This window comes from Venturia canescens, chromosome 3 (assembly GCF_019457755.1).
Source record: "Venturia canescens isolate UGA chromosome 3, ASM1945775v1, whole genome shotgun sequence".
Lineage (NCBI taxonomy): Eukaryota > Metazoa > Arthropoda > Insecta > Hymenoptera > Ichneumonidae > Venturia > Venturia canescens.
In genome coordinates, this window is record NC_057423.1 from 15,778,181 (window position 1) to 15,786,194 (window position 8,014).

An 8,014-nucleotide genomic window follows, 5' to 3' on the forward strand; every position below is an offset into this window, starting at 1 on the left:
TCCCCCTCCGGGCCGGACATGGCTGAATCAGTTCTAACGCAAAGGGAAAGGCACCTGCAGGGCCTCCCCGATGAAGACGAGGACCAATCGCGGCATAATATAGACGACTCTCCGATGGACTTTACATCTCAACTAGAGGACCCACGCCGAGAATCCTTCCCGACCGATTCTCGCAAACGCACGCTTGAGCGGACCGATGACTCAGCGCGTTATGATACAATGAAAACGAAACATCAGCACATCGACAATCATTCTCAAAACAAACCGAACCAACAACCAAACTCTACTCAAAACCATTCTGAAGAGGCTGCTTCGAGCTCCGTACCATCCCGCCTCCTCTCCAACACCTACTCTGAAAGAAGTTCTGGCCCTTTTGTCGTTCTAATTCAACCGAGCTCGCTCGACCCCAAACCTGCTCGACTTAATGCCACAAGGATAGGCAAAATTCTACACAGTATCTCCTCAAAGGGAACAATCTTAGACGTTTTCAGTTCTGGCAAAGTCCAATGCTCCGTAGTTTTCTCCAACGCTCAATCTGCTAACCATATCCTCTCGCACCCAGTACTCTCATCTGCAAATCTCTCTGCTTTCATCCCCCCTATCACTATCTCAATTGGAATCACTCTCTCAACAATATCACTTTTATCTCATCGCTATCCTCTTAAAAAAATCGATTGGTCACACTTCAGGGAATGTCTTGATTCGGTGGCTCCTACCCTTCCTGACTCATCTCCACTCACTCAATACAACAATATAGCCTATGCCATAAATGAATCCATTCTTAAATCCATCCCGCCTTTACCATCGGCCAATAATACTCGCCCATTCAAAGCACAGCCGGCTGTTTGGTGGAACTCGGACTGTGACGCGGCCAACATCGCGCGCAAACTGGCTTGGGCATCCTTCAGGCGCCTGGGCAATTTGGAAAATTTAATCAATGGAAAAAAACTGGACGCCTTTTCCAAAAACACGTTCAAAAAAGCTAAAAAAAATTCATGGATCGAATTCACAAAAACAATAAACTTTCGCTATCCCGCTAACAAAGTCTGGGCCAGGGTGAAGAGTCTTAGGAACAGAAACCTTTCCAACCCAGACGCCTTCGCTTCTAACGTTTCAGGACATGAAAAAATTCTATCCCTTATCCCTTCTATCTGCCCCCCTTCCTGTTTTCTACCAAACTTTCCACCCGACGAATCTATCTTTTCGCAAAACCCTCTCCTAGATTCCCCTTTTTCGTTCAAAGAACTCACGTCTGCAATCCAAATGTGCAACACCAAATCGGCGCCCGGCAAAGACAAAATAGACTTTCTATTAATCTCTAAACTTCCTCACTCGATCCTTTTCGAAACACATTCAATAACATTTATCACTCCGAACTATTTCCCGAATCGTGGCACGACTTCCTCGTATTTTTCATTCCGAAATCCGCAGCTGGCAAATTTCGACCCATTTCTTTAGCCTCTTGTTTTCTCAAACTCATGGAGAGACTCTTACACACTCGCCTCATCCAATGGTTAGAAAGCAATCTCCTACTATCTTCCTCTCAATTCGGGTTTCCTAAATCGAAATCCTGTCTAGACAACCTCTCGATCCTCACGACTCAAATCTACAAAAGCTTTTTGACGCGTCAATACACAGCCTGCATTTTTCTAGATGTGTCTAGCGCCTTCGACAACGTCGACTCTGGCGTCCTTATAGAGTATCTTAGACACATTGGGCTTCCCCGTTCTTACTGCAAATTCATCCACAATCTCACTTCTTTTAGATCTCTCTACTTTAAAATAGCCGGCGAAATACATGGTCCCTACAGAGCTCTCAAGGGCGTCCCTCAAGGCTGCATTCTAAGCCCTCTATTATACATCCTCTATACGAATCAACTTGAACAACACCTTCACCCCCAAAGCTCTTGTCTTCAATATGCCGATGACGTAGTCATTTTCTCATCATCTCGGCAACTCACAGGCTGCATCTCTTCCATCCAATCCTCCCTAAACGAAGTCTCAACTTACCTTAACTCAAAAGGTCTCTCCATCGAACCATCTAAATCCAAATTAGTCATTTTCTCACGTAAAAAATTTGATCCCACCCAATCCTCCGTTTTTATCGATTCTATTCGTGTAAATGGGTGTCTTCAAGCCAAATTCCTAGGACTTATCCTAGACTACCGCTTATCATGGCATCCTCACCTCAACAATATTATCTCAAAATGTAAAAATCTATTAAACATTATCAAATGCCTCCGCTCCACCTGGTGGGGCGCGGATCCCTCGTCTCTTATCTCCATCTACAGGGCACTTATTCGCAGCTCCATTGAATACGGTTCATCCGTTATCCCGCTTAAATCTCACCCCTCGCTTGCAAAAATCGAGGTCATTCAGCGCAAAGCGTTGAGACTTGCCCTTGGTCTTCGCAACTCCACCCCCAACAACGTGGTTCTAGCAGAATCATGCGAACCCCCTCTTCTTTTTCGTCTCCAATTCCTTTGCGACAAGTTCATCCTCAAAATATTCTCCACATCCGATCACCCGCTTCTTACTTCCTTACCTCCCCTCTCTCTCTCACTTAGATTAAACAACCACAACTCTGATTCGCTTTTCCACGTGCCCCTCCTTAAAGCCTACAGTAAACTTCTTCATCTCAAGTCTTTCATAGAACCTCACCCTTTCCCCCCGTTTTACTACATCGCTCCTTCCACCGATCTATTAGGCGTCACTATCGACACTAAAACGGGCAGATCATTACAAGCATCCGTCGACCCCAAAGCAGAATTCCTCGCCAAGTTCAGCAATGAAGGCAACATCCCTTTCTTTTTTACCGATGGATCCAAATCAGATCCTGGTACCTACGTTGGGCTTGCTATATACTGTCCGTCTCTCTCCCTGTCCCTCAAATATCGCCTTCCGTCGTTTGCCTCAATTTTCTCAGCCGAAGCGACTGCCATTCTACACACCATCGAACTAATCATTTCCAATAATATTCCTAACGCCTTCATATTCACCGATTCCCTCAGCTGTCTTCAATCTCTACACTCTTTCCCAACATCGGGTACCAGCTGTCCTCTTATCATAAGAATTCTTCAAGCCCTGATCAGATCCACCGAATTGAATCTACACATTACCCTGGTTTGGATTCCAGGGCACCACGGAATCTCGGGTAATGAAATCGCCGATTCTTTGGCTAAATCGGCAATTTCCGATGGAGAAACTTTCACCACTTCCCTCCCCCCGTCAGATTTCTTTCCTCTAGCACGCGAAAAATGCTCAGACTCCTCTGATCGTCTTCTAAGACTTGTGGGTAAAAATAAAGGTACTCTGTACTTCGAAAACTTTTACTCAGCCTCCTCCAAACCATGGTTTCATAAACTTCGACGCCTGGACCGTAAAACCATTGTTACACTCTCTAGAATGCGCTCAAACCATTACAGCCTACACGCCAGCCTCTTCAGAAAAAATCTTTATCAGTCACCGGCCTGCTCCTGCGGTTTCGAGTCGCAAGACCTCAACCACGTCTTCTGGGCTTGCCCGGAACATCTCCACCAGCGCGCAATCCTAATCCAATCCTTGACTGCTCTCAAAATCCTGCCTCCTTATAACATTGAATCACTAATCGCTACACCCAGCCTAAGCATTGCTAATATTATTATGCAATACATCAACTCTTCTAAAATTACGATTTAGCTCCACTACTACTCTTCGCTTAATTCAATTTTTGGCGCCCCGAACGCCACTAAAGAACTCTGAGTAACCAAGACGCCGCTTGCGGCGCACCATCACACTCCAACGCATACGACGCCACCAACCCCCTCGCGCCGTCACATGGCCGTATGGTCTCACAGCTCTTGAAGCTTAGACCCCCTAGACCTGAGCCAACCACAAAAAGAAGAAGAAGAAGGCCGCCGCCGGCCAGCAGTGACGCGTCTCACGTCTCACCGGTCGTTGTACGCGCTCGGTCAAAACATCGCGCCGCGTCGCGATGTTTTTTGAGGTTATGTTCGGGTTCTAGTCGATTCGGGTCGTTCAGGAGGGCGTTACGTCACAATATATAAGTTTGAAGTCGATGAGTGTTAATTTATTTAACAAAACGTATTTAAATCAGGATGGATAATATGATTTCACATTTTATACAATATCAATCGAATACATGGGTTTTAACAGAGTGGTTATTCTACCATCGACGAGCGGAATTAAGTCGTGAGATACAATTTATAAAATAAATTAACTTATCTTGTAAATCGGTTTCTATGGGCGCTTAAATTCGCTTTGTCGTCCCGGAACCCCGATTTCCTTCCGATGATCAAAATGAAAAAGAACACAGTACAATTACGTTCCAAAATCGAGAATGGCCAGTCCGGGATTGGATTAAGTGGTTATGAGTGAAGTTGATCGGTTGACGGTCCCGGCACGAGTAAATCATAAATTATCGACGAAGAATTGTCGGCGAGAAATCTTTCATACACCCACCGAAAGTGGGGATTTGTACTTTGGAGGGGAGATTTGGAGCGGCGAATATTTCGATCATTATCATTTGAGTTGATAGTCTCCATGATGTTAAAATCTCACAACGAAATAGAGCGTTTATGCTTTTTCGAGTCCAGTAAGGGGTGTACAAAAATATAACTTTGACATTTGACGAGGCTTTACGCGCTGGATATACCTAAGCGACAGGCACACGATCCGGAGGACCGCTTCTCTTAGGAGTCAACGTGGTCCGCGGTGAAGTTGGTGTTTGAGACAACTATTAGTAATTCTTCGGGCCGCTTCTCCTCGGAGTCAATGTGGCCTATGGTTTTGCTAATACTTGTTTTATGCGCATATAGGAAACAGAGCGTTTATGCTATTCGAAGGTAATGTTAAAATTCTTTTCGAATACTGTAATCCTCATTCATACATCGGGCGATTATGGCAGATGAATGGAAGGGTCCTCCATAAATCAACCTTTTTAGCATATTTGCCATTGGATAAAGTTGTTCATAACGCGTATACATTGTGAAATTTGTGAACACTAATAAATGCCGCATTGAAATTGAACAAAATCTGTACCACGACTGTGGATCATATCTTACTGACTTTTCGTGTGTCTTAAGGATGTTAAGTCCCAAATCGCAAATGATAAGAAAATTCTGAAGATTTCGTATGTTTATGTATAGAGTATTTAAAAGATCGTGTCAAAATTTCATGACGATTAGGAAGATCGTTATTGCACAATTTAATTAAATGTAGACTTATGAAATCTGGCATAATTTTACGATAAGTTTTTTTTTCAACCTCTCAATTTTTGAATATCTACAATACAATGAAAGCAACAAAGCAAAACAAAGTTTATTGATAAATATTTTTTGTATTTGTTTAAAAAATGATTCTTAACAAAATATTAATTTTTCAACACAAGCTTCGTAATCGTCGTGAAATTTTTACACGACCTCTTAAATACTGCTTACAAAAACATTCTGAATTTTCACAATTTTCTTAACATTTTTTATTTCAAGCCTTAAGGTGGTTAAATTAATGATGATAGAATAATTGAAATTTGGTTTGTTTTCACATGAAGTATTCACGAGGGCGTGTACAATTTTTATACGCATGTGAAGTTGGCCCCTCAGTGTAATAAAAAAAATAGATAACATGAGTTCTTGTTGCCCCCCACATTGTTCCAAAGTTCTTCATACTTTTTGGTAATAGTTCTATTGTTTACATAGCTCAAAAATGGTTCTGAACATTATGGGTGGCCAACTACCGAAATTGTAATTTTTGCCAGTTTGCGCCGCGAAAACTGTCTGTCAGATCGAAAAATGGAATATGGATAATCTGTAGAACTCCTTGGGGGCAAACGGAACTCGAACGAAAATTCAAATTTTTCAAAAAAATTGACCTTTTCGATAATATACTTATTGTTACCTAAGCTTAGTATCATAATACGACATCAGATCAAGATAAGTTGTAGGAAAGATTTATAGAACTTTCGAGGAATCAGCTAGAACTCTCACCAGCAATCGATTCTTTTCAATAATAATTTTTATTTATTTAATTATTTATTGCTGTTCGAACCGAGTAGCTTCAATTTTCACTGGATCAAAAGAAGTGGCAGAGAAGTTTTATAGAACTATGCATGGGACAACTACAACTGTGACTAAAAATTGCATTTCTTAAAAATATTGATATTTTTAAACAATTATTTATTTATTTTTGCTCGAGTCTGGTAGGTTCAATTTTCACTGAATCAAATGTAGTTGCTTAGAAGATTTATAGAACTCTTCGGGGGGTAACTACAACCTTCACCTAAAATTGCATTTTTAGAAATTGTTCATATTTAAAAATTAGTTATTAATTTATTTTTAAGAAATGCAATTTTTAGTGACAGATGTAGTTGCCCCATGAATAGTTCTATAAAACTCCTCTGCCACTTCTTTTGATCCAGTGAAAATTAAAGCTACTCGGCTCGAACAGCAATAAATAATTTAAAAAATAAATATTATAATTGAAAAAAATCGATTATTGGTGAGAGTCCTAGCTGATTTCTCGAAAGGTCTATAAATATTTCCTACAACTTATCTTGATCAGATGCCGTATTGTGATACTCGGCTTAGGCAACAATAGGCAATATTATCGAAAATGTCAATTTTTTAGAACAATTTGAATTTTCGCTCAAGTTCCGTTTGCCCCCCAAAGAGTTCTACAGATTATCCATATTTCATTTTTCGATCAGACTGACAATTTTCGCGGCGCAAACTGGCAAAAATTACAATTTCGGAAGTTGGCCACCCATAATATTCAGAACCATTTTTGAGCTATGTAAACAATAGAACTATTATCAAAAAGTATGAAGAACTTTGGAACAATGCGAGGGACAACATGCAAGAACTCATGTTATTTATTTTTTGTATTACATTGAGGGGCCCACTTCACATGCGTAAGTTTTACGACGATTAAGAAGCCATTTATTGAATAATTAGCATTAACAAATTTCACTACATCCTTAATTACATCATATTTTAAATTGGTTATTATCTTGAACTTTGTGCTCCGAGTTACAGTTTTTTTTATAGACACGTGCAAGGTGTGCTTCATGGAAAGAGCTATCCACATTTACTGGCCCTGTGGCCACTGTTGCTGCTGTTCAACGTGTGCAGAAAGACTGTGGAACGAATTCCACAATCGGCACTGCCCCATATGCCGGACACGAGCGTCTGAGGCCCCCCGGAGGGTTTTTCAAGCCGCAGAATGTTAAAAAAATGCAATTTTAACATGAGCAATAGATGGCTTGCGAAAGTTTTTCCTGTTTTTTTGCACACCTGTATAAGTTCTGTCATAATATACCCGATACTGTCTACTGTTTCGAAAATCAAAAAAAAATTCAAATTCAAAATAATGGATTACATTTGTAGTACGAGAGCCCACGACCAAAATCGTGTCTCATAGCAATACGGCTAAAATAATATAAAATCGTTAGATTATATGATTTAGAACCCGACTAGGTGGGTAGTAACGGTCAAAAGTGTAGCAACTGCGTTGGAGGTCATTTCTGCTGTGTCAAAAAAAAATAGGCACACGGAAAAAAATCCCCCTGTTCAAATTACCACTCTACACTAGTAAAAAAATTATGGTCAGGGATATCATAATTCTGGTTACAATCATAAATGTGTACATTTTCAAATACTTGCGGAAAAGTAAAAACTAGAATAAAATTATGATTACTCAGTATAATCTCATATCGGTAAGTTGTACAGATTTTCTGTAACAGTATACATGCGGTATAGTTTTATGAACTTGACAGATGAAATCGCAAGTTTTACTAGTCAGTTCATTAGTTCTACCACGCTGCGCTAGAATCGTATTCTTTCGACGTCGGTAAGACTACGATAAGATTGTTACGTTTTGCGCGCCGCTCTCGCGTGGTCTACGAAGCTTTGATCGTAGCGCGCGTCATCCGGGAATCACCGTTTGCGTGGTATATCGTAGCGTTTCTTTTGTTACGGTTACTAGCCGGTCTGGTAAATCAGCACATGGCCATCGTAAAT